Genomic DNA, 26746 nt, shown 5'->3' with positions numbered 1-26746 from the left:
AAGGCTACCGATTCCGTATAGCCGGCGCGCACCGAGCCGCGCAGCCTACCTCCGTTCCCTCCGAGGCCGCTCCGAAATCGGAGCGGCCTCGGAGGGAACTTTCTTTTGCCCTCCCCTCACCTTCCCCTCCCTCCCCTACCTAACCCACCCGCCCGGCCCTGTCTAAACCCCCCCTTACCTTTGTCGGGGGATTTACGCCTCCCGGAGGGAGACGTAAATCCCCGCGCGCCAGCGGGCCGTTAGCGCGCCGGGACGCAACCTGGGGGCGGGTCCGGAGGGCACGGCCACGCCCCCGGACCGCCCCGGGCCGTAACCACGCCCCCGGACCGCCCCGGGTCGTAACCACGCCCCCGGGCCCGCCCCCGAAATGCTACGTCCCGCCCCGAAAACGCCGCACAGATCGGGCCCGCCCCCGACACGCCCCCCTCAGAAAACCCCTGGACTTACGCGAGTCCCGGGGTCTGCGCGCGCCGGTAGGCCTATTGAACATAGGTGCACCGGCGCGCAGGGCCCTGCTCGCGTAAATCCGGGCGGATTTACTCGAGCAGGGCTCTTAAAATCCGCCCCACAATGTGCGTACAAGCTGTATGTGAGCGTTTTTCCTGCATATTAGGTGGGCAATTTTACAAGACAGCATTTATGTGGGAAAAGCAATGCTCATTATTCCATATTACACACATGTGAGCCAATATTCAAAAGATCTAGGTGCATCACTTAAAGAATTGGAAACATAGATCTTCCTAAATGAAAATTGTCACCCACCAGGTACCTAAATTTAGGCACCTGCTTTCACTAGACATAAATGTAGGTGTATAATAGACGGAGCCAGGTTAGTGCAAGTAAGTGAGGTGTTTAGTAGGCCAAAATTTAGGGGCCTTGAGTTTTTGCCAAAAAACGTAGGTACCTAAATTTAACTGATAATTATCCTAACTTTAGGTCTCTCAATATGAGTCATGTGCTCAGAATTCTTGGAAAAGTAAGCTCATGGACGATACACCTAGTTTATTATCTTTTAAGATATTCTCCAGCATGCGGCAGATTTATAAACCAAAGGCAAAAAACATAAGACATATGCTTTGTCATCCTCATGATTCCCTGCGGCACAAATCTCAAGCCAGATGACTGACCTGAAGATGCTTTTTGCTTATGGCAAATGATACCACTTCACAGAAACAGTTGCTCTGTTCTTCTGATGAACATATTTGTTTTACTAAACATGAAATCATCAGTTTCTACATTTAGGAAAACAAACTGACGTCATGACTGCCTATGTAAGATCAGGTTAACAGTAAATACTGCATGTTTTCCAAGAACACTTCTGGAGAATTTCCTGTGGCATCTATAATCCTTTGTCCTTGGTCCTGCTGCTTTCTGCTGCCACCCAGTGTTACCAAGTTGTTATAGAGCAGAGAGAGAAAGAGACAGCAGCAGGACAGTTTTCCTGCTGAATGTACAAAGGGACATTTTCAAAACCATTTTCACATTTAAAACAGTGCTTTACTTGGAGAAATGGATTTTAAAATTGCCCTCCCAGTATGGAAGTAAATTCTTATACGTAGGGGCCTCTATGCATGTTTGTTCACCTTAAGTGATAAGAGGCATTCCCAGGGGCAGAGATGGAGAAGGGTTTGGATTTGTATGCATACTTCTGAATTTTCAAAAGTAAGCGCATATACCATATTTTCGATTGAAAACTACCTCTTCAAATTAGCAGGTATAAATGTGTAGGGATAGTTTTCCTGGGATAATTTTTAAAGTGAAAGCACATGTGTACTTTCATTTGCAAAATTGATGCAAGTTTATGGGTAAAAAGTTCCCATAGACTTTGCAGTTATGAAGCCAGTCATAAAATTAACTCCACAGAGTGTGAATTTTCAAGGCCATTAACTTGGGTATATAGTGTTTTCCCTGGGTAAACTGACCTGTGTGAAATTTGCCTTCCTATGCCCAGCTGAAAGTATGTGCAGGTCACCCTAAGATAAGTTTTATTTAGCACATGCTTTCCATGTAAATGCCCAAAACAAGTCACAACAATTAATAAAACAAATAAATATTAAATAGTTACTCAAAGCAATATCAAAAGCAATTAAGAGACAAGAGAATAAAATAAAATAAAATGATATAAAGTGCTAAAAACCAAAAATGAAACAAATTAATATTCAAAGATACTGTGAAAGAAGACAATCAAGGCCACAGCAAAAAATAATACACAAAATGTCAGAATAAAAATCAGAACTGATCAATCCACATTCAGAATTATAAGCCTGATTAGAAAGCCATGTATTTCAGCAAGCATTTAAAAGATCAACGGTCTTTGGTAAGATGGGTTTTCTTAATAATGAATTCTAAACAGATGGTAACGCACAGGAAAAAAAAAACCATTTCCATGTCTTCACTTCTTTTGGAGCAGGCATCTAAACCATATCAGCATCAGAGGATCTGAATAATCAGGATGGGACATACAGTACCTTATCATGCAGTTTTCAAGATACCCTAAGCAAGCTCCACTTAACACTTTAAATACCAGGGTTAAAGCTTTGAACATTGCCCAAGAGCAAACAGGGTGACAACGTAGGCTCCTAAGGACAGGAGATATAACTCTGGAATCCAACAATAAATGTTCATCAGAACTATGAATACAGTGTAATCTCTGTGCAGCCTTTAACAGATGAACCAAATATAAGGTACTGCAGTCATCAGTTCAAGAAATAACCAGGACAAATATCAATCTTGAAAAACTGAATTATTGAGTATTTCTATATTTGATGAATGTGATGTAATTGAAAGGAAGTGGACTTAGAAGCCTGGCCTACATGAGCTTCAATATTTAATCTGAATTCTAACATAATTCACAGATTCTGCACATGGTCTTTAATCATTAGGTTAATCCCATTTAAAACAAATGAAGGGACTAAGGTACCTTATAAGCTCTTTTCCACATACAATATCTGTTTCGATGAATATAATAAACAAGCAGTGCTTGTAAATATAAATAATACCCTTGAATTGGCCTTGGACATTGTTATATAAACATTTAACAGAATTCCCCCAACTCGTGGTGTCATTTGTTATGTGATGGGCGAGGGCACAGATTTTCACGGCCATAGATGCCAAATTGCCTGGCTATGGCTCTGAAGAAGGAACAGGATGTGTGAAAGAAGGTAGAGAGAAACAGAGGGTGCAGGAAATGAGGGAAGAGAGATACAGAAGGGGAAGGGAGCGGAGAGACAGACGTGAAGGGGCATGAGCGAGGAGAGGGTAGACATACAGGGGGGGTGCATGGAGGGAAGGAGGGGAGAGAGACAGAGGGGGCATATGGGATGAAATAGAGAGCAGAAGAGACACAAAGGAGGGAGAAGAGAGACAACAGGGGAACACAGGAGAGGGGATAGAGGGTCGCATGGGTGGAAGAAGGGAGAGAGACAGGAAGGTACAGATAAATGAAATATGAGAGATACAGGAGGGCATTGAAGAGGAAGGGCATTAGGGAAGGCGTTAGAGGCGAGCAAAAGAAAGACAGAGGGAAAGCTGAGAAGCATTAAGACAAAGGGGGAGAGAGAGTTACCTTTAGGAAGCAGAGAATTGGAGAAGGGAAAGATGACTGAGTGGGATATCTCCTAGATAAGAAATGGCTTTATATCTCACTACCTCCTAATTCTTGTCTAGCAGTTCAGTCAAATTCATCTATGTTCCTTCCAAGTGGTTACAGCCAATTGGAGGGCGTGGATAAATGGTTAGATCAGTGGACTGAGAATCAGGGAAACCAGGGTTTAAATCCTGCTTCTTCCACTGATGCTCCTTGTGACCTTTGCCAAATCACTTTGTCTTCCATTACCCCAGGTGTTAACTTAGAATTTTGTTTACTAAGCATTTTTGCCATAGACACAGAATACGAGAAAAACCTTAATAAATCAGGCCCTTAGTATGTAAGCCCTGTCTGAAGAAAGCACCTACATACTATGCCTGAATTGTAACTTGCCTTGAGCACAGATTTGGAAAGGTGAGTAATAACATCCAAATCCATTAAGTTGTCAAGTTGGTTGTGTTTTGAGTGTGGACCCTTGGACCGAGGTGGAGTTTGCACATCCTGTAGGGAGGTGTAGTGCAGGACTCCACCATCAGCTGGCAGAGCTGGCTGCATTAGAGGCCCAACTGGAGCTTCACTAATACCAGCCCTCATTCCTCTTAGGTTGAGTCCTCGGGTGCTAGGGCCAGCAGGTCTTAAGTGCGGGCCTCTGGTGATGACTTGGAAGTCCATTGAGATAGCCAGGTCACAGGCCAGGGTCTGGGATGACTAGTTTCAGGTGTAGTTGGGGAGAAACAGTGATCGAGGTAGGTGGTGTTTGGAGTGGCCAGAAGTCAGGCAGTGGTCAGTGGCAGGCAGAGTTCAGGCATAAGAACATAAGAACATAAGAGAATGCCATACTGGGTCAGACCAAGGGTCCATCAAGCCCAGCATCCTGTTTCCAACAGTGGCCAATCCAGGCCATAAGAACCTAGCAAGTACCCAAAAGCTATTCCATGTTACCATTGCTAATCGCAGTGGCTATTCTCATGCGGGCAGATTTTCAAAGCGCTGCTCGCGTAAATCCGCCCGGATTTATGCGAGCAGGGCCTTGCGCGCCGGTGTGCGCAGAACCCCGGGACGCGCATAGGTGCCGGGGTTTTCGAAAGGGGGCATGTCGGGGGCGGAGCCGAACGTCGCAGCGTTTTGGGGGCAGGGCGCCGTGTTTCGGGGGCGGACCCGGGGGCGTGGTTTCGGGCCGGGGCATTCCGGGGGCGTGGCCGCGCCCTCCGGAACCGCCCCCGGGTCCAGTCTCGGCGCGCTAGCAGCCTGCTGGCGCGCGTGGATTTACGTCTCCCTCCGGGAGGCGTAAATCCATGGATAAAGGTAGGGGGGGGTTTAGATAGGGCCGGGGGGGTGGGTTAGGTAGAGGAAGGGAGGGGAAGGTGAGGGGAGGGCGAAAGAGTGAATGAAGGGACGGAGGGAACGGAGGCAGGCTGCGCGGCTCGGCGCATGCCGGCTGCCCAAAATCGGCAGCCTTGCGCGCGCCGATCCAGGATTTTAGAAGATACGCGCGGCTACGCGCGTATCTTATAAAATCCAGCGTACTTTTGTTTGCGCCTGCTACGCAAACAAAAGTACGAGATCGCACAGTTTTTCTAAATCTACCCCTAAGTGAACTTAATAGCAGGAAATGGACTTCTCCTCCAAGAACGTATCCAATCCTTTTTTAAACACAGCTATACTAACTGCACTAACCACATCCTCTGGCAACAAATTCCAGAGTTTAATTGTGGAGTAAAAAAGAACTTTCTCCGATTAGTTTAAAATGTGCCCCATGCTAACTTCATGGAGTGCCCCCTAGTCTTTCTATTATCCGAAAGAGTAAATAACCGATTCACATCTACCCGTTCTAGACCTCTCATGATTTTAAACACCTCTATCATATTCCCCCTCAGCCGTCTCTTCTCCAAGCTGAAAAGTCCTAACCTCTTTAGTCTTTCCTCATAGGGGAGCTGTTCCATTCCCCTTATCATTTTGGTAGCCCTTCACTGTACTTTCTCCATCGCAATTATATCTTTTTTGAGATGCGGTCACCAGAATTGTACACAGTATTCAAGGTGTGGTCTCACCATGGAGTGATACAGAGGGATTATGACATTTTACGTTTTATTCACCATTCCATTTCTAATAATTCCCAACATTCTGTTTGCTTTTTTGACTGCTGCAGCACACTGAACTGACGATTTCAATGTGTTATCCACTATGACGCCTAGATCTCTTTCTTGGGTTGTAGCACCTAATATGGAAACTAACATTGTGTAACTATAGCATGGGTTATTTTCCCCTATATGCATCACCTTGCACTTATCCACATTAAATTTCATCTTCCATTTTGATGCCCAATTTTCCAGTCTCACAAGGTCTTCCTGCAATTTATCACAATCTGCTTGTGTTTTAAATACTCTGAACAATTTTGTATCATCTGCAAATTTGATTATCTCACTCGTATTTCTTTCCAGATCATTTATAAATATATTGAAAAGTAAGGGTCCCAATACATCCCTGAGGCACTCCACTGTCTACTCCCTTCCACTGAGAAAATTGTCCATTTAATCCTACTCTGAGTTTCCTGTCTTTTAGCCAGTTTGCAATCCACGAAAGGACATTGCCACCTATCCCATGACTTTTTACTTTTCCTAGAAGCCTCTCATGATAAATTTTGTCAAACGCCTTTTGAAAATCCAAGTATACTACATCTACCGTTTCACCTTTATCCACATGTTTATTAACTCCTTCAAAAAAGTGAAGCAGATTTGTGAGGCAAGACTTGCCTTGAGTAAAGCCATGCTGACTTTGTTCCATTAAACCATGTCTTTCTATATGTTCTGTTATTTTCATGTTTAGAACACTTTCCACTATTTTTCTGGCACTGAAGTCAGGCTAACCGGTCTGTAGTTTCCCGGATCACCCCTGGAGCCCTTTTTAAATATTGGGGTTACATTAGCAATCCTCCAGTCTTCAGGTACAATGGATGATTTTAATGATAGGTTACAAATTTTTACTAATAGGTCTGAAATTTCATTTTTTAGTTCCTTCAGAACTCTGGAGTGTATACCATCCGGTCCAGGTGATTTACTGCTCTTCAGTTTGTCAATCAGGTCTACCACATCTTCTAGGTTCACTGTGATTTGCTTCAGTCCATCTGAATCATTACCCATGAAAACCTTCTCCAGTACGGGTACCTCCCCAACATCCTCTTCATTAAACACCGAAGCAAAGAAATCATTTAATCTTTCTGCAATGGCCTTATCTTCTCTAAGTGCCCCTTTAACCCCTGGATCATCTAATGGTCCAACTGACTCCCTCACAGGCTTTCTGCTTCGGATATATTTTAAAAAGTTTTTACTGTAAGTTTTTGCCTCTACAGCCAACTTCTTTTCAAATTCTCTCTTAGCCTGTCTTATTAATGTCTTACATTTAACTTGCCAATGTTTATGCATTATCCTATGTTCTTCTGTTGGATCCTTCTTCCAATTTTTGAATGAAGATCTTTTGGCTAAAATAGCTTCTTTCACCTCCCCTTTTAACCATGCCGTTGATTGTTTTGCCTTCTTTCCAACTTTCTTAATGTGTGGAATACAGCTGGACTGTGCTTCTAGAATAGTATTTTTTTAACAATGACCACGCCTCTTGCACACTTTTTACTTTTGTAGCTGCTCCTTTCAATTTTTTTCTAACAATTTTTCTCATTTTATCAAAGTTTCCCTTTTGAAAGTTTAGCATGAGAGCCATGGATTTGCATACTGTTCCTCTTTCAGTCATTAATTCAAATTTGATCATATTATGATCACTTTTGCCAAGCGGCCCCACCACCATTAGCTCTCTCACCAAATCCTGTGCTCCACTGAGAATTAGATCTAAAATTGCTCCCTCTCTCGTCTGTTCCTGAAACAATTGCTCCATAAAGCTATCATTTATTCCATCCAGGAACGTTATCTCTCTAGCGTGTCCCGATGATACATTTACCCAGTCAATATTGGGGTAATTGAAGTCTCCCATTATTACCGCACTACCAATTTGGTTAGCTTCCCTAATTTCTCTTAGCATTTCACTGTCCGTCTCACCATCTTCACCAGGTGGACAGTAGTATACTCCTATCACTATAGTCTTTCCCGACACACAAGGGATTTCTACCCATAAAGATTCAATTTTGCATTTAGTCTCGTGCAGGATGTTTAACCTTTTGGACTCTTTGCCATCCCGGACATAAAGCACCACACTTCCTCCCGGGTGCTCCTCTCTGTCATTGCGATATAGCACTATCCCATTGGTTGTCCTCCTTCCACCATGTCTCTGAGATGCCAATCAAGTCTATGTCATCATTCACTGCTATACATTCTAATTCTTCCATCTTACTTCTTAGACTTCTGGCATTAGCATACAAATATTTCAAAGTTAGTTTTTTGTTTGTATTTTCATTCTGCTTTTTAATTGATAGGGATAAGTTAGAATTTTTTTAGCTCAGGTGTGTTTTTAGTTACAGGCACTTGGACTCATTTTCTTATTATTGGAACCTCACTGTTAGGATGCCCTAATTCTAATGCATCATTAGTATCCTTTGAAGATACCTCTCTCCGAACCATGCGCTGCTGAGCGACTGTCGGCTTTCCCCTTTGTTCTAGTTTAAAAGCTGCACTATCTCCTTTTTAAAGGTTAGTGCCAGCAGTCTGGTTCCACCCTGGTTAAGGTGGAGCCCATCTCTTCGAAAGAGACTCCCCCTTCCCCAAAAGGTTCCCCAGTTCCTAACAAAACTGAATCCCTCTTCCTTGCATCATCGTCTCATCCACGCATTGAGACTCTGGAGTTCTGCCTGCCTCTGGTGACCTGCGCGTGGAACAGGGAGTATTTCAGAGAATGCTACCCTGGAGGTTCTGGATTTAAGCTTTCTACCTAAGAGCCTAAATTTGGCTTCCAGAACCTCCCTCCCACATTTTCCTATGTCGTTGGTGCCCACATGTACCAGGACAGCTGGCTCCTCCCCAGCACTGACTAAAATCCTATCTAGGTGATGCGTGAGGTCCACTACCTTCGCACCAGGTAGGCATGTTACCAGGCAATAGGGATGTGCAGAGCAAACGTTTATGACCATATGTCCATATGTCCAAAGGGGGTCCCATTTGCGGTCAATATGGACATAAAAAAAATTAAATGAGTTGGGTATATGTCCATATGTGCAAAAAAAAAAATTTAAACCCCCTCACCCTCCTTAATCCCCCCCCCCCCAGACTTACCACAACTCCCTGGTGATCGAGCGAGGAATGAGGACGTCATTTCTGCAATCCTTGGCGAGAAGCATGTGACGTCGGCGGCACGTCGAGTGACGCCGGCGCCACGTGATTCCCGGCGAGTTCGCGCCGGAAGGCTCGTTCGGCCCAAAAAGAACTTTTGGCCAGCTTGGGGGGGCCTCCTGACCCCCCCAAGCTGGCCAAAAGTTCTTTTTGGGCCGAACGAGCCTTCCGGCGCGAACTCGCCGGGAATCACGTGGCGCCGACGTCACGTGATTCCCGGCGAGTTGGCGCCGGAAGGCTCGTTCGGCCCAAAAGGAACTTTTGGCCAGCTTGGGGGGGTCAGGAGGTCCCCCCAAGCTGGCCAAAAGTTCTTTTTGGGCCGAACGAGCCTTCCGGCGCGAATTCGCCGGGAATCACGTGACGCCGCGTCGGAGTGACGCGGCGCCACGTGATTCCCGGCGAGTTGGCGCCGGAAGGCTCGTTCGGCCCAAAAAGAACTTTTGGCCAGCTTGGGGGGACCTCCTGACCCCCCCAAGCTGGCCAAAAGTTCCTTTTGGGCCGAACGAGCCTTCCGGCGCCAACTCGCCGGGAATCACGTGGCGCTGCGTCACTCGACGTGGTGCGACGTCACATGCTTCTCGCCAAGGATTGCAGAAATGGCGTCCTCACTCCTCGCTCGATCACCAGGGAGTTGTGGTAAGTCTGGGGGGGGGGATTAAGGAGGGTGAGGGGGTTTAAATTTTTATTTTGGCTCAACAATCGCGATTTCCAACATATCCAACATAGCTATGTTGGATATGTGGGAAATCCGATCGTATATGTCGAATCCTTTTTTTAAGTTAAAAAAAAATATGAGTAGCGTTTTACATATGCGGTCAATACGAATGCACATCCCTACCAGGCAATCCTCATGCCCACCAGCCACCCAGCTATCTACATTCCTAATAATCGAATCACCAATTATGACGGCTGACCTAACCCTTCCCTCCTGGGCAGTAGGCCTTGGGGAGATATCCTCAGTGCGAAAGGACAATGCATCACCTGGAGAGCAGGTCCTTGCTACAGGATCCTTTCCTGCTGCACCCGGTTGATACCCTCCAATCATGAGACCTTTTTCCTCCAAGGCAGCACCAGGGCTGCCAGTCTGAAGTTGGGACTTGGCTACTATGTCCCTGAAGGTCTCATCTATATATCTCTCTGTCTGCCTCAGCACCTCCAGGTCTGCCACTCTAGCCTCCAGAGATCGAACTCGTTCTCTGAGAGCCAGGAGCTCTTTGCATCGCATGCACATGTACAACTTCTCACCGGCGGGTAAAAAATCATACATGTGACACTCGATGCAAAAGACTGGGAAGCCCCCCTCTTGCTGCTGGACTGCTGCCTTCATCTCAATTTTGTTCAGTTCCTTGTTAAGTTTTAGGTTGCTATGGGAGTAGGAATGTGTCTAATTAACGTCCTTTAAATGTATTAGTGAATTTACTATATGTTTGGTAGTGGCCTCAATAAAGCTTTTGTTTTTTGGGTTTTTTTTGTGAAAGTGGCACCTGCCTATAAATTAAAGGATGAGCTAGGGGTGGGTGGGCTGGGAAATCCAAACAGTCTAACTTCATTTAGTCAGCCAGATTATCAAATGTTGGTACCTAATCAAACCAAATCACACTACCTCCGTACGTCATCCGTACGTCCTCCGTACGTCCTCCGTACGTCATCCGATGAAGATCCTCCACCAGGAAGGTGGAGGATCTTCATCGGATGACGTACGAGGAGAGATTGAAGAATCTAAATATGTACACCCTGGAGGAAAGGAGGAGCAGAGGTGACATGATACAGACTTTCAGATACTTGAAAGGTGTTAATGATCAAAAGACAACGACAAACCTTTTCCATAGGAAAAAAATCACCAGAACCAGGGGTCACGATTTGAAGCTCCAGGGAGGAAGATTCAGAACCAATGTCAGGAAGTATTTCTTCACGGAGAGGGTGGTGGATGCCTGGAATGTCCTTCCTGAGGATGTGGTGAAGACCAGAACTGTGAAGGACTTCAAAGGGGCGAGGGATAAACACTGTGGATCCATAAAGTCAAGAGGCCGCCAATGAAGAGTGGGTGACTCGCCAGAATGAGGGCTACTGCCTGGAGTCAATACCCTTATTAAATAAACATACACATGCTTACTGTGACTCCAACATCGCTCTAAGCTTCAACAGCAAGAGGAAATGTGGAAAAAAGGATTCACACTCACAAAGAGGGGAGTAGCTGGCTTGTTACGGTGGTTACTACCCCAAATCAAATAAGTCTGATACTTCACTTTCAATGCATATACAGCATAGTTCTCTGATTCAACGGCAGGGGAGAAGAAAAACCGATACTTCACACATCCAGCAGAGCTCTCTGCTTCAACGGCAGGGGAGAAAATGAGGGTTCGCACTCACAAAACGGGGAGTAGCTGGCTTGTTACGGCGGTTACTACCCCAAACCAAATGTGCCTGATACTTCACTTTCGATGCACATCCAGCATGGCTCTCTGCTTCAACAGCATGGGAGAAGACTGATACTTCACGCGTATCCAGCATAGCTCCCTGCTTCAACGGCAGGGGAGAAGAAAAACAACCAATAAGGGCTGTATAACATAGGCTGGGTAAAACAAATAAGCATGGGTGTAGCTTGCTTATTGCGGCGGCTACTACCCCGAACTAATCAAGCTAGATATTTCACTTGGATGCAGCTCCATCACTGCTCTCTACATTAAAACTGGGGGGTGGAAGGGAAATAGAACCAAGAGCTAAGAGAAACAGATAAGTATGAGAGAAAAAATGTGTGAAGCTTGCTGGGCAGACTGGATGGGCCATTTGGTCTTCTTCTGCCGTCATTTCTATGTTTCTATGTTTCTACCTCAACACCTTTCCAAGGTGAGTAACTGAACTGAACTTTTCAACCTTTTTACTTAGGTATACATGGCTCCTAGCTTATTTCTAGCTTCTGGCTACTTTTTTTTTTTTTTTTTAAATACAAACACTCAGTTCTGCTTACTAGTTGCCTTACAGACTTTTAAAAATAAACACACTAACTACTGCTTACTAGCTGCCTTACTGACTAACCATTTAAAAATACAAACAGTCTAACTTGTTTATTCGCTGCCTTACTGACTATTAAAAGCACAAACACACTAAATAATATTCCCAAATAGTTAACATTGCCCCAATATTTTTGAAAAAGACAATGACCCAAGCAAAAACTTACTGATTCCTTTCAGCCATCAGCAAGGTGATCCTCTCCTCTCAGTGCTCCCACTGGGCTTCACCACTGGAAGCCCATGATCCCCCTGGATTGAGCCCTTGGGGACCCGGGCCGCTTGGACTTAGGTGGGCCTCGCAGGATCTCCCAGAAAGGAAGTTCAGTGGTGTGCCCACCAGAATCAAGGGTGCGTAGTCGATGTCAAGGCTAGGGGTCTGAGGGACCAGAGAAGGCCAGAACAGTGTCTTTGATGACAAGGCTAGGATCAAGGCCAGAATCAAGGAAGCAAGGTCAGTAGTAGCAGAGGTCAAGTTCCAAAGGTCAGTCCGAGAGTAGTCAGCCAAAGAAGAGGTCAAGTTCCAGAGGTCAGACAGGCAGGGGTCAGTATCCGGGCAGAGGTCAACATAGTCACAAGCAGGCAGAGGTCAGTATCTGGGCAGTGATCACCGTAGTCAAGAACAGGCAGAGGTCAGTACCAGAGAGTCAGTCCAAAAGGTTCTACCTGAGGAGATGCAGGAACAGAAGGACGCTGGAACAGGAGGACGCTAGAACAGGACTGAAACAAGACTGGAACAAGTGATAAGACGAAGAGGCAAACTAGCACACACTCGGTGTCAACCCGATTGCCAAGGCAAGGAAGTGCAGGCAGGTACTTCCTCTTGTACTACATTCAATCAAGGCGCACCGTGGAGCTAGGACCCGCTCCTGGCCTTTTAAGGGGCCGGGTGGTCCGCGTGCGTGCGCAACTTGGGGTGGGGCCAATGCCACGGAGGACGCCAAGCCCCGCCGTGAGGCCTGGTGCGCTGAGGAAGGCCCGGCAACTACCGCCGCGGGACGCCGAGGCCTGAAGGAGCTTGCGGCTGCTGCTGGGGAAGCTGACCTGGGACCTGCGGAGGAGTTGGAGAGATGAACAGGCCCGTGCGCAGGCCGAGCGCGGCGGGGCACGCAACAAAATAGGTGATAGCCTTTATTGGTACAGATACCGTTTTTATTTTTAATTTAATTTTTCTTTTGTTTTATTTCATATTCAGCAACATAGTTTTTTATCCTTGAATCATATCCCTCCACCAAAGGTGTTTTTTTAAAAATTAATAATGGTCTTTTTCAAATAGCACTGTCTTGTGCGGTCACCATGTTTCGCCAATTTTGATATTATTTTGTACTTAACTCTCTTTAGTTAGAAGTTGTCTTCTCTTATACAAGCCGTTCATAATAGTGAACTTGGAGCCGTCATCCCTGATGGGTAGACACAGAAATCTCCTTAGGAAAATAAGTAAAAACTTCATCAATAGTTTCCCCCATAGCTGCTTTGGCATCAGAAGAAATCCCTGTGGCCATTGTTTCCTCTCCCTGCAAGACCAGCATTCCCCTAACTTCTTAGGGAAGCCAGAGCTGGTCCAGAACTCGCAGGGATCAACCCAAGGGGGGGGTACGGTGTCACTGGTGCGCCGGACTAAGCGAGACCTCCTTGGCCAGCGGGGTAGGTGTTTGCTCCAAGTTAACTCCCGCAGAGGCCCTCGATCTCGGCAATGTTGGCATGGAGGAAAATAAACTCTTAGTCTTCTGCTGATTAGAGTCCATATTAGTAGAAGCAAGTAAATTCTCACAGAGCTTTGCCTTATGCTTAGTGTGAGGCATAATGTTAAAGGCAGTCAGCAAAGGCAAATGTTAAAAAAGGCAATTGAGAAAGAGCTCTAATCCTGCTCCATATTCGGCAGCTATCTTGGCCCCCACAATACTGTTAACTTTTTATATCAAAACAACACTAACTGTACTCAAACAGCAACAACCTATTAAAAGACAATACTGCAAATATTACACCAGGCCTTAAAACACCAATGCATTCCTTATTAGGAAAACAGAACAAGTCAAGCTGCTATAGATCCCTACATAGAAAATACACCCTAGTGGAACAACTCACACCTCAGTCACACATGCAAAACACAGACAAACCTTTAAAAACAGAATAAAGAGACCCAAAAAAAAATATATAGAAGGCACAAAAACTAAACTGGAAACTGCAACAAGCCAAATTCTGAATGCAATGCAACAATGGAAAAACAGAAACATTACCCTAGCTCATAATTTATTTATTTAGAGGGAGGAGGAATAGCCTAGTGGTTAGAGCAGTGGGCTACAAACCAGGAGACTATGGTTTGAGTCCTGCTGTCGCTCCTTGTAACCTTGGGCAAGTCTCTTTACTCTCCATTGCCTCAGGTACAAAACTTAGATTAAAAGCTCTCTGGGGATAGGGAAATACCTACACTACAGTACCTGAATGTAAACCAATGTGATATCTCAGATGAATGTTGGTATATAAAAAAAATAAATAAAAATTCAATAATTTCTATTACATGTCATTACAAAAAAAATTTGTTCAAAGCAGATTACAGCAATATTAAACACAACAAATACAAATGATAAAATTAAAAACATAAAACATCTCAATAAAATTATAAAACTAGTAAAAGCATACCAATAAAAAGACTAATTAAAAACATCTAAGAAATAGAATAACATCCAATAATTAAAAACTCATAAAAAAAACTTTCCAAACACCAATAAAATATTTCAAAACAGATATCAAATAAGACCCAATAATTAAAACCAATAAGGATTTTAAAAAATCTGCTCTCCATACCTAGGATCTTTTGATTTCCAGATGCCCTAAGATTGTCATGGATTAGCAAGCAGAGAGGAAAATAAGAATATAAATTTTGCCATACTGGGTCAGATCAAAGGTCCATTAAGCCCAGCATCCTGTTTTTAGCAGTGGCCAATCCAGTCATAAGTACCTATAAGATTCCAAAGTTCAATAGATTCTTAGGAACAAACAGTGAATTTCCCCAAGTCCACCATAATAATGGTTTATGGACTTTTCTTCCATGAACTTGTCAGCTACACTAAAAACTTTTGCCATATCATTCAGCAACAAATTGCAGAGTTTAATTATTAATTGAATAAAAAAGTATTTTTCTCCTATTTGAATAAAATGTATCGCGTAGTAACTTCATTGTGTGTCCCCTAGTCTTGTACTTTTTGAAAGCATAAACAACCAATTTTCATTTACCTGTTCCAAATCCCTCATTATTTTATATTTCCTCTCAGTTGTCTCTTCTCCAAGCTGAAGATCCCTAACCTCTTCAGCCTTTCCTGAGAGGAGAATCCTTCCATCCTCTTTATCATTTTGGTTGCCCTTCTTTGCACCTTTTCTAATTCTGCTATATTTTTTGTGCTGCAATGACCAGAACTGCACACAGTATTCAAGGTTACCTTTGTTTTGTTTATTATTATTAATAAAGAAGTTTATGAGAGAGTCCAGCCTGAATCTTTTCTCTGGCTACCCCAAGACCGCTCATACTGCCACACATACCTAAAAAATGAATATCACACAAACAAAAATACATATTAACAATGATCACTTTCCCACTACAACTATTACAAGGTGGAGATTTATAGCTTTGTATTGATACTCATTTTTCCAAAAGCCTCCCACTATTATCCATCAAAATTAATAGTAAACTGTTCTTACTGATTCAGCCCTATATCTGTCTAAACAGCCATGCCTTTATCTGCTTTCTAAAGGATTTATGGCACTCAATAGCCTGTAATTGTGCAGGGAGCAAATTCTAACATACTGCACCAGCAACCAAGAAAGCTGTCTCTCCAGCTTCAATCAGTTGTACCAGCTGAGGAGATAGAATTTCCAGTAGATCCTGGCTGCTAAAGAAAAAAGCGTGAGAAGGGCATTAAATCCTGAGCACCATGATAATACCCTCATTATTCACTGTTTTATGGATGATGGTAGCCAGGTTATATCATACCTGCCAAATAATGGGCAGCCAATGTAATGTTTGCAGTATAGGGGTGCTATGATCCTGAAAATCTGCCCTAGCTAGGATCCAGACGGCCACATTTTGGACAATCTGAAAGACTTTGATTGTACTAGCTAGAAGCCCAATATATATCGAGTTGCAATAAGCTAAGCCTATAAGTTCCAGTGCTTGCAACACAGTACAAATATCAGAGGGCTGCAGAAATGGCTTTAATTTAAACAAAAGTTGAAGCTTAAGAAAAACGTTTTTACAAGGTTATTGACCCATGTATGTAATGAGAGATTTGTTTCAAAAATAACACCAGGATTTTTCAGCTTATGAACTAAAGAGATCATTAAGCCATTGCACTGGATAACTGTAGGAGTCTCTAAAGGAGAAATTCAACTCAATATCATAATTTTGGTTTTTTTATGTTGAAGGCTAAACAATTCTGAGACGTCCAGTGTTTGTTCTCCCTAAGGCATTGTGAGGCCTGTTTCAAGATGTCTTGGCATTATATAATATTGGGGATGAAAACTGGATGTCACCAGCATAGATTCTGTATCCAGCACCAAAGTTTGCCAACAGTTTACACATAGGTGACAAATTAATAATGAACAGTGTTCTCAAAAGGAAGATCTTTGAGAGTCACTTATTGTCAACTGGTACCGAGAGGATACCAACATTCCCTGTTTCACCTGCTGCTTTCTGTCATCAAGATAGGAGGTAAATCAGCTTATAATCTTCCAGATATCCCCATCTCAGCCAAACATGACAACAGGATCCAATTGTTATTTGGATTATTGTTAGTGCAGAGCATACTTTAGCCACAGTGGTAGACAACCAGTTGAAAATGATAATTTAATTATAATGGCAACAGACTCATTGATAGTCTTGTGCAAAATATTTAAAACTGCAGAAGAGCAAAGATTTAATGGGTAAGTGATAGAATTTAATGAGCCAATGATTTACTTTGTTTTACTTATTCATCTCCTTGCTTTTGTAACTGTTGCGCTGATGGTGGACCCTTGGCCCGAGGTGGAGTTGGCGCTCCCCGCAGTGCAAGCCCTATGGGTCCCCACCGTAAGGTGGCGGAGCAGGCTAGGAGATGGAGGCCAATACCAGCCCACGTTCCCCTTAGGGTGAGCCCTCAGGAGCCAGGGCTGGCTGGACTTAGGCGGGCCTCCGTGAGACGACTCCCAGTTGGTGTAGACAAGGGTATGCCAGAAACCAGCAGATGTATTGGAAGGACGAGGATGGTCTGGATGAGGCAGGGTTCCAAAGATCTAGGCGCCAACAGGAAGAAAGAGAGACAGGAGGTGTCCAGGTAAAGATAGGCCGAAGCCTGAGAGGCCAGGTTCGTAGAGGACAAGAGAGTCCATGGCAAGCTGGAGTCAGGACAGGCGGCAGGAATGCACAGTACCAGGAACAGAGCAGAGGTCACAGCCAGGAGATAGTTCGGACGTGGTCAGACAAAGCGGAGGACAAATACCGAAGAATCAGTCCAAGCGTAGTCTAGGCAATGCAGGGGTCAATACCAGAGAATCAGTCCAAGCGTGGTCCAGGCAAAGCAGGGGTCAATACCAAGAATCAGTCCAAGTGTAGTCCAGGCAAAGCAGGGGTCAATACCAGAGAATCAGTCCGAGGAACGAGGAGTAGACAAGGAGACATGCAGGGGCAGGAACTAGAAACAAGGACAGGTACTGAAGACAGGAACGAGACGAAGGCAGGAACCAGGAACCAAGAATGAGCAATCAGTACATGAGCAAACGTGGAGACCTGTTGCCAAGGTGAGCTCTGACTGTCAGAGCTCGCCTTAAATAGACCTAGGCTGATGATATCATAAGAAGGGGCTGGCAGCCCTAGCCTGCTGCGGGCCCTTTAAATAATCCAGATAGGCGCGCGCATGTGCCTGGGGGGCCGGCAGCGAGAAGCAGACGGCGGTGGCGTCTCCGCCGCATCTCGAGGCTTGTTGGCGGGAGGCAGGGCCACAAAGACGAGGGCAGTGCTGAAGGCGCTCCCTCTGCTTTGACGAGGAGCCGGAACCCGACCCGGCTGGGGGGCGAAAGGGGTGAGGAGAGCCGGTCGCAAGCTCCTCGGCCGGCTGACGCAACAGGAACTCTTTACCACTTAACATTTGCCTTGAGAAGAGTTCTTGAAATTTAGGAAGGCACTCAAGTCTTACCTATTTGTACAAGCCTTCCCTCATCTGAACACTACTTGGCTTTAATTTCTTTTTTTTATTTTTAACAGACTTTGCTCTCTTTCATTGCACTTTACTTTTTTATCTATTTTATTTTGTATTTTATTTATATTGGTCCTGATATTTTGTTATTTTATTCATTTAAATCCTTTTGTTGTATTATGATTTTGATACATTTTAATAGTTTATATTAATTTGCTTTATGCTATATTTTTTGTAAATTTTAACTTGTTAGCTGGTTCGAATTTTATTTGTATATCACTTTGTTTTACCAATGTAACTAATTGTGATTAATCAAGTAATAATAAACATAAACACAATATTGGCAAACTGATTCCAATTAGGTCCTAAACCTGTCATCCAGTGGCACGTAGTGACATTTATAGTAGGGGATTCAATCTGCTCACTCCATCCCCTCTCCCCTCCCCTCCCATTCCCCCCACCCCAGGTCTCCAACAGTCTTGCTCCCTCAGCCCCGTCTCCTTAAGACATAAAAGACAATTGGAACCATATGGCATTAGGACTTGTGTAACATGCATTGGGTGTGGGCTTGGCCCTCAGAAAGCCATGACTAAACAATTTCAATATAGTATACTTCCCTTAGGAAAACAGCCCTAACTGCTGGCACTCCAATAATAACAACCCCACCTATGAAAAGGCAACATTAAAAATATTACATTAGGGCCTAAACATCAATACACCTATTTGGAAAACAAAACATGCCAAGCTGCCTAAAAATACCTGTGAAATATAAAATTAATGTACCTAAAAATATTGTACAAAAGCTTTTAAAGCTATGTATTCTTCAGATGTCAGATCAGATTCATTCACATCTAAAGACAGATCCTATATAGTGTCAATAATTCATGTATAATAACTCCAAGTCTAAATATCTTAGGAAATGGAATTTTTGTACTAGGGACAACTTAAAACTGCAATTTACGTTTGAATGGAGTTTTGACTATTACAAATTAAAGCATTTGAGGAAGCCATTATAGAAGTGGAAGCAAAAACTTCTGATTCTGAAATCCATGCATTTTATAGTTGCTGGCAAGACTCTTATGCCAGAAAAGAGAAATCTATTAGGGCTGGCTTAAAAGATAAATTAGATAAGACCAAAAATACTTTAACCAAGAGTGAAGCAGAACTAAATGAGCTATGCATGCAGACATTTAAGCTCCAAGCCAAATCTGGGTGTCATCCTAATGTTACAGGAGCGCTGTGAAGTGGTCCCAATTCTGGAGAGGTAGTGTGCCCTTGGACCACGGCGCGACCACAGAGGGGCTCCGGGGAAGTGCCGAGGCAGGCGAGACGTGTCCAAGCACGGGCGGACAGGCTGAACACCAGGGGCCCTGATCTCTGCTGAACCTGAACGCATCAAAGAGACCCAACAACGCAATGCTGGTCTCTGGGGTAGCCCTCCGGCCACTCAATAGCCCTTTCGGACCTGCTGCAGGGTGCAGCAGACGCGACAGGATGGACAGAGGCTGAGGGCAGGAACAAGAAGACTCAGACGAGGACTCAGAATATTCAGAAAACACAGACGTAGACTCAGGTTACTCAGGAATTCAGACAAGGACTCAGAAGACTCAGACAAGGATTCAGGTTGCTTGGAGGTTTCAGGCAAGGTTCAGGGTATGAACAGTGCGGGATCGCCGCGCACCCTTCACAGCCACTCGTGGCTGGTTGCGGACCACGCCGAAGGCGAAGCAGACTCTGGCAAAGTCTTTAAGCATGGATAAGCAGGCAACAGGGACTCCGAAGACCAAGACAGGATTCAAGACTCAGGATACAAGGCTCAGGATTCAAGGTCCAGGATTCAAGGCTCAGGATCCTCGGAAATAAAGCATTAAAAGCAGGGTCTTCCAGAAGCTAGCACTGCTGACTGAAAAAGGCAATGCACTACCTCAGGACACAGAACATCAGAACATCTGGACTTTGGACCTCCCGGACACTCAGAAAAGAGCATACAGGAGGCGCCGAGAGACAGAACATCTGGACATCAGGACATCTGGCACTCGGACCTCCAAGGTACTGAGTCAAGAGCAGCAAGGAGGCTCCAGGAGACGGAACATCTGGACATTGAAATGTCTGGAGAACAGGACATCTGGAACATCAAAGCAACGACATCAGGAACCGACGAGTCGGAGACACAGGATCCGACGAAAGACCAGGACATGGAACCATAGATGAAGACAAAGAAATTCCCACGAAGAACAGAGTGCCTAGGAGAAGCTGAGATGATGAGAAGTCCAGGAGCGGACTGGCTCCTTGCAAAGGCAACGAGGGAATGATGAAAGGCCCTTCTTATAGGGCTGAAGAGGAACACCCAGGATGACATCATCAGGAGGGGCCGTGGGACTACTTCCACCGTGGGCACTTTAAGAATCGGAGAGAGGCGCGGCCTCGTGGCTAGGGCAGGTCCCTGAAGAGCAGCGACATGCCGCGAGGTAGAGCAGGAGCAGCATTAGGCCGGAAGACCAGGTCCCAGCACCAGCGGTGGCTTCCAGGCCGCAGAAAGGAGGCTGGGGGTGGCACTATGACGTGGAGAAGGATGCTGACGTCGGCAGCCTCTAGGCCACATGGCTGGAACGGCAGCGGCTCCAGGCCATGTGGAAGCACAGCGGCGGCTTCCAGCCGCTGCACGACAAGAAAAATGTCGGTGGCCTCTGGGCCGCGTGGAGATGGCATCGGCGGCCTCCTGGCCACAAGGCTAAAATGACAGCAGCTCCCAGCTGCTTTGAGAAGGCATCGGAGACTGGCAACGGAGGTGAGAGGCTGCTTGCGGCACTAGCTGCGAGCAGAATCATAACACCTTATACTGATAGTTTTGCTTCTGCCCTATCTGAGTACTCTCCTACTCCATGATATAAGGTAAAATCATTGGAAAAGGTGCAAAACTCTTCTTGTCCAGATTCCCTGTCTGAGGATTTTCTCGATGATCCTGCCTATCAAGGGGACTACCTTGCAAAACCAGTGAAATCACAGAGAGTTTCACTCTCACTGATTTCTCAGAGTTCTGATGATGACCCCCTTGATGTCTCGCCTGGACACAATTACTGGCCGTTTCTCTTAGTGCACCTGTCCAGAGACCCCTGAAGATTCCCTTGGTGCTACCTTCCACTATAATCAAGTGAAGGTGCAGTAAGCCTTAAATGAATTATACTGCTCTCTGGCAGAACTGTCTTACATTCTGCAGGCTGCCATCTATGAGACATTTTACTCCTGTGTCTGAGAAGTGACCTAAGCGTTGTACTGAATACCCAGACTTTTAGCATGCCAAGCTGCATAATCCCCATGTTGTACATGAGCTGCTTGGCAAGAAAGCATGGGGCATGTATCCCTTAAGAACAGTCCCTAGTGCACATTCTGCTTCTGGCATTGAAGAGGTCTATATCCAATGACCATACGTGAACTATTGGCCATTAAGAGCTCCTTGCCACTCTACCACAAGGAGCCATGCAAATGGGTTGAGGAATTAAGAGGTCTGTTCAGTGCATATAATCCTACCTTAATTTATCTTGATCAATTACTGAAACTTGTGCTGCTGTGGGATGTTCGTATTCGACTTTATAAAAAAGCTAAGTGGTGTGATTGTCCACCTCCGAAGTCTTGTTCCCCTATGGACAGGGAAAAAGATAATTTATTTAAAGTGACATTAGAAATCTTTCCTTCCAAAAGTGATTGGCCAAAAATTTCTCAGTGTAAGATGGAAGCTAATGAGGAGCCATCTGAGTGTTTAAGTAGACTTGTTGAAATGTATGTGAATTACTTGAGTTTGGAGAACTCTGACAGTGAAAGAAATCAAGCTGCTCTTATAAATTTCTTCTGTCAGGGACTTCCACCCACATTGCAGGAGCAGGTTGCTACTGCTTGAATAACATGGGCCACTGAGACTCACTCTAAAGTTTGTGCTATGGGTCAGGCATGTTTTGATCATGTGTCTGTATCTAAAGCCTCCAAGCAGATTGCTTGTTGGCTTTCAGATCAGATACCTGGAATCAGTAGGCTAAGGAAGGGGGCGAAGGTAAGGGTGAAGGGGATCTTCCTCATGCTGAATCTTGCTCTGTTTAACTCATGCTGAATCTTGCTCTGTTTAACTCAAACCAAACTGATCATAATTGTAATTGACTTGGTCACTGGAAGTGGGAGTGCCCCCTACTTACAGGGACAGCTCCCCAGCAAGCCCCTGTTTCTTGCTCCCTCTCTGTCCCTTCTCATCATACCACATCTTCTCTAACCCCCTATGCTAACCCCTTCACCCATGCCTCTGCAGCTCCTTCTCAGGTACTCCTGAGGGCAGCAATGCTATATTTGTGCTAGGAATTTGTGGAGACCACCAGGCCTTTACCCTTAACTCCATTACCCTCCTGAAGTTCCTGTTTGCCTCCTGAACCCTTTGTTACCCTGACGGTTTCTGGGAAATGCCTTATAATAATCGGAGCGTCTCATTCTACACTCTTGACGAAGTCTGCTTCCCGCCTTCCTCTTTCTTCTGAGAATCTGCATATAGTTGGTGTCACCAACATCCTGAGCTCCTCCTCTTGACCAGTCCAGTTCCTGTCCAACGCAGACTCCTTGAGACCTCCCACTGTTTCCTCCTCTCTTGGCCGGGCCTTACGCGTACCGGGTCTATTTTCAAATGCGCCCAGTCATTCATGTGCCGGGGCTTTGAAAGGGAGCAGTCCAGGGGGTGGGGTGGGGCGGTCCAGGGCAGGGGGAGCTAGAGGCGCCTGGCACAGCGGCCATTTGCCACTGTGCTGGGGGATCACACGCTGGCAGGGTGCCGGCGCATGCAGCTTGCTCCTGCTCCTTTGCAGGAGCAAAAGGTAAATAAAAATAAATTGGAGTAGTTAGGATAGGGATAGGGGGAGGGTAGGATAGGGGAAGGGGAAGGGAGGTTAGGGTAGGGAACTGGGGAAGGCCCTTATGCGTCGTCACATGATTTTGCGAAATTAGATCCCCCTTGCACATGCCGATCTGGCATTTTATAACATACGCACATGTTATAAAATCCCACGCCTATGTGTGTGCGCCGGGTAGCGCACGCGCATGGACAATTGCGCATACGTTTTGAAAATCTACCCTTTACTTTGCAAGCTCAGCTGTACTATTTACTGTTCTCCCAATGGGGTTTTTTTTGCAGTTCCCTGAGAAAGCCATTTTGCAGTTCAGGACTGTTTGGACCCACCTCTCTGGGATGCCCTTTCTAACTAACTTTTTTTTTTTTTTTTAAATTTCTTTATTAAATTTTTAACTTATACACCTGAGCCAAAAAGGCTGAACGTTACATAATACTGAGAAAGTGAACCGTCATACCCCCCCCCCCCCCCAACCCCAAACCCTCCCTCCTGCCCCCGGGTTGGACAAAGTCATTCGTAAAAAGGAGAAGGTTCCGGTAACCACACGGCACATGAAGTTCAGAAAGTTCAGAACATGGGAGGCTGGGGAGCACAACAGTCCGCAGCGTGTCTATGGCCCCTAAATCACCTAGTAGACGCTTTATAATCCATGGACAGTTGGAGCCTGACAGAAGCTTGCAATCCGCTAGGTAGGCTTTGCATATATCTCGACCATGTCTCTTCCCAAAGGGTCATTTTTCTTTTCGTCGTTCGTCTCGCCGTCAGGTATTCAAAGCTCATTAATCTTATCATCCTGGACTGCCAGTGGGCCTTCCCTGGTCCATTCACGTCAATCCAGTGGGCCAAAATAGTCTGAAGGCCTATCAACCTCGCCTTTTGAATAAAAAGGCTATCTGCAGGCACCAAGTCCTCCAGATCCCGCAATGGGATTCCTAGAAGACAAAAACCAGGGTCCCTCTGTATTGTTACGCCCAAGAGGCCTCCCACTTCCATCAGTACATTATTCCAAAATTTCATTATCTCCTTACATTCCCACATAAGATGAAAGAGCGTTCCATCCTTAGTAGTACATTTTAAACATTTAGCATTATCACACATTTTAGTGAGATACATTTATTTATTTATTTATTTTTGGTTTTTATATACCGGAAGTTCCTGTATACAATACATATCACTCCGGTTCACATTTAACAGAAATAACTATCGCCGGGGAGGCGGTTTACATGGAACATATCGAATATAATGAACGGATAATAATCAAGGTAAAATCTATTATGAAACAGCTAAGATCAACTTAGAGAACAACTTAGAAAACAACTTGAAACATATAACTGACACAATATGAACATTACAATAATGCTGTAAGACAAGGCTGAAAGTTTGTTCTTCTTGCTTTTAGCTCTCTGGGAAAGCTTGATGAAAAAGCCAAGTCTTGAGTTTCACTTTGAAAGTAGTATGGCACGGTTCAAGGCGGAGGTCCGGTGGTAGTGAGTTCCAGAGAGACGGGCCTGCTGTGGATAGAGCACGTTTCCTCAGGGTAGATTTAGCAGGTTGGGTGATCATTCTATTCTGGTATGCCCTTCTGGTTGGTTTGTTAGAAGAGTGTAGTTGAAGCTGGAAAGTTAAGTTGAGGGGGGAGATGTTATGTAGTGCCTTGTGAATCATCGTGCAAGTCTTGAACTGAATCCTATATTTGATGGGAAGCCAGTGGAGATGCTGGAGGATTGGGGTGATATGGTCCCTTTTTTTGGCATTGGTAAGGATCCTTGCAGTAGCATTCAGAACCATCTGGAGTGGTTTGGTAGTGTATGCTGACATGTACATGTACATGTACATACATTGCATTACCTTGTAACTCACTTCCCTTAGGGTTACATTTTCCGTCAAGCTGTAGTATTCCTGCAAACATGATTTGAGGTCTCCTATTCTAACGCTAAGGTTCGCCTTCTTTTCCCACTTGCTTTGAATACACTCTAAGGCATCATTATTTTCCCGCCTCTTCAATATTTTAGCAAATGTCCCACTCGAGTTTGGCTTCTTCCCCCCAGTGAAGAAAAAAGTTTGGAGCTCCAGGGCCTTCAGAAAATCCTCCGAAATATGCTTTAAGGAAAATAGATAGTGTCTTAATTGCAGATAAGCAAAGAAATCCCTGGAAGCTAACCCAAACTGAGTCTGTAAATCTTGAAAACTTTTCAAAATTAGGGATTTAGGATCTAGACAGCACTGTATACTGACCAGACCCTTGCTAGCCCATGTTCGAAATACCTGGGAGGACAGTCCCCCTGGAAACTGCGGATTTCCAAGGAAGGATAGGTAAGGAGTTACAATATCGGTCATCCATAGCTTGTTTTGGCAGAGGTAGCGCCATGCCCCTCTACCAGTACCCGATCGAATCAGCAGGTGCTGTTTAAACCTGGCTGGCACATCCCTCCCCGGAACTTGTAATAGGTTCATAGGGCTGTAAGGGGTCATCCATTGAACTATAAACTGCGTCGGGGAGGATATGTTGGTGTTATTGAACCAGTCGTAGAAGTGGCGTAGGAGACAAGTTAAATTGTAATCTCTCCAGTTCGGGCAAGCCAAACCCCCTTGTTGTCTGGGTAGCATCAACGTGGCCAGGGGTAACTGAGCTTTATGTGACCCCCATAGGAATTGGCCTACTGCACTGTGTATTCTGGTAATCTCTGCTTTTTTTAACCAGATTGGGATTTGTTGCAACACGTATATCCATTTCGGGAGTTCCATCATTTTCAGAAGGAATATTTTTCCGGTGAGGGAGAGAGGCAACTTCGCCCACCCCTTCAGCTTATTGAGCAGGTTGGTCATAAGCGGGGTAGTATTGGCCCTATGCAAGTGCTGTACCTCCCGGGTGAGTCGTATCCCAAGATACCTCATATCCTTGTCGACCCACTTTAGTGGGAACGGGCCGTTCCAGGCATGTCTTAGAGTAGGCCCTAGTGCCATAGCCTCTGACTTGTCGACATTGATTTTTAAACCGGCGAAGGCCCCAAAGTCCTTTTGGTGTTGCAACACCTTGGGTAAATCCAATTGAGGAGAGGTAAGGAAAACTAGTACATCATCTGCGAACGCGGAGAGATTAAAGTTCTGATCACCCAGAATATATCCTTGTATCTGAGAATCCCCAGCTATCTTTCTCAATAGAGGATCAATAGAGAGGATATATAGCAGAGGGGAGAGCGGACATCCTTGCCGCGTGCCCCGGTATAGTCGGAACTCTTCAAAGACCTGCCCATTCGCCAAAATCGCTGAGGTGGGGTTACGATAAAGTAATCGTATGCAGTTCAAAATCTCCCCTTGAAATCCATATCTCGTCACAACAGAAAACAAGTAGTCCCAGGATACTCGATCGAAGGCTTTTTCCGAGTCGAATGTGACCATCATCGCTTTAATACCGTTATGTTGACATTCAGCCATAGAAATCAACAGTTTTGTCATGTTATTACTAATAGTCCGTCCCTTGACAAAGCCCGCTTGTTGTTCCATAATCAGTGAGGGGAAGACCACGCTTAATCGGTCCGCGATGATCTTGGCAGAGTTTCGCCTCGCAATTGAGCAGAGAAATTGGTCTATACGCTGCTGGACTCGACAAGTCCTTACCAGGCTTTTCCAAGACCATAATAAAGGCTTTAGTGACGCCATCGGGGAATCTTCCATGTTCTTGGGCCTCATGAAAGAAGGCTAGCAAGGCCTCTGACGCATGCTCCTTAAGAGTTTTGTAGTATTCAGCGCATAGTCCATCCGGTCCCGGTGCTTTATTCCGTTTACTCGAATCAATAACTCCCTTAAGTTCGTCTAAAGTAATGGGTTCGTTAAGTTT

Source organism: Rhinatrema bivittatum, chromosome 2 (genome assembly GCF_901001135.1).
Source record: "Rhinatrema bivittatum chromosome 2, aRhiBiv1.1, whole genome shotgun sequence".
NCBI classification, from domain to species: Eukaryota; Metazoa; Chordata; class Amphibia; order Gymnophiona; family Rhinatrematidae; genus Rhinatrema; species Rhinatrema bivittatum.
This window is presented reverse-complemented; position numbering follows the sequence as displayed.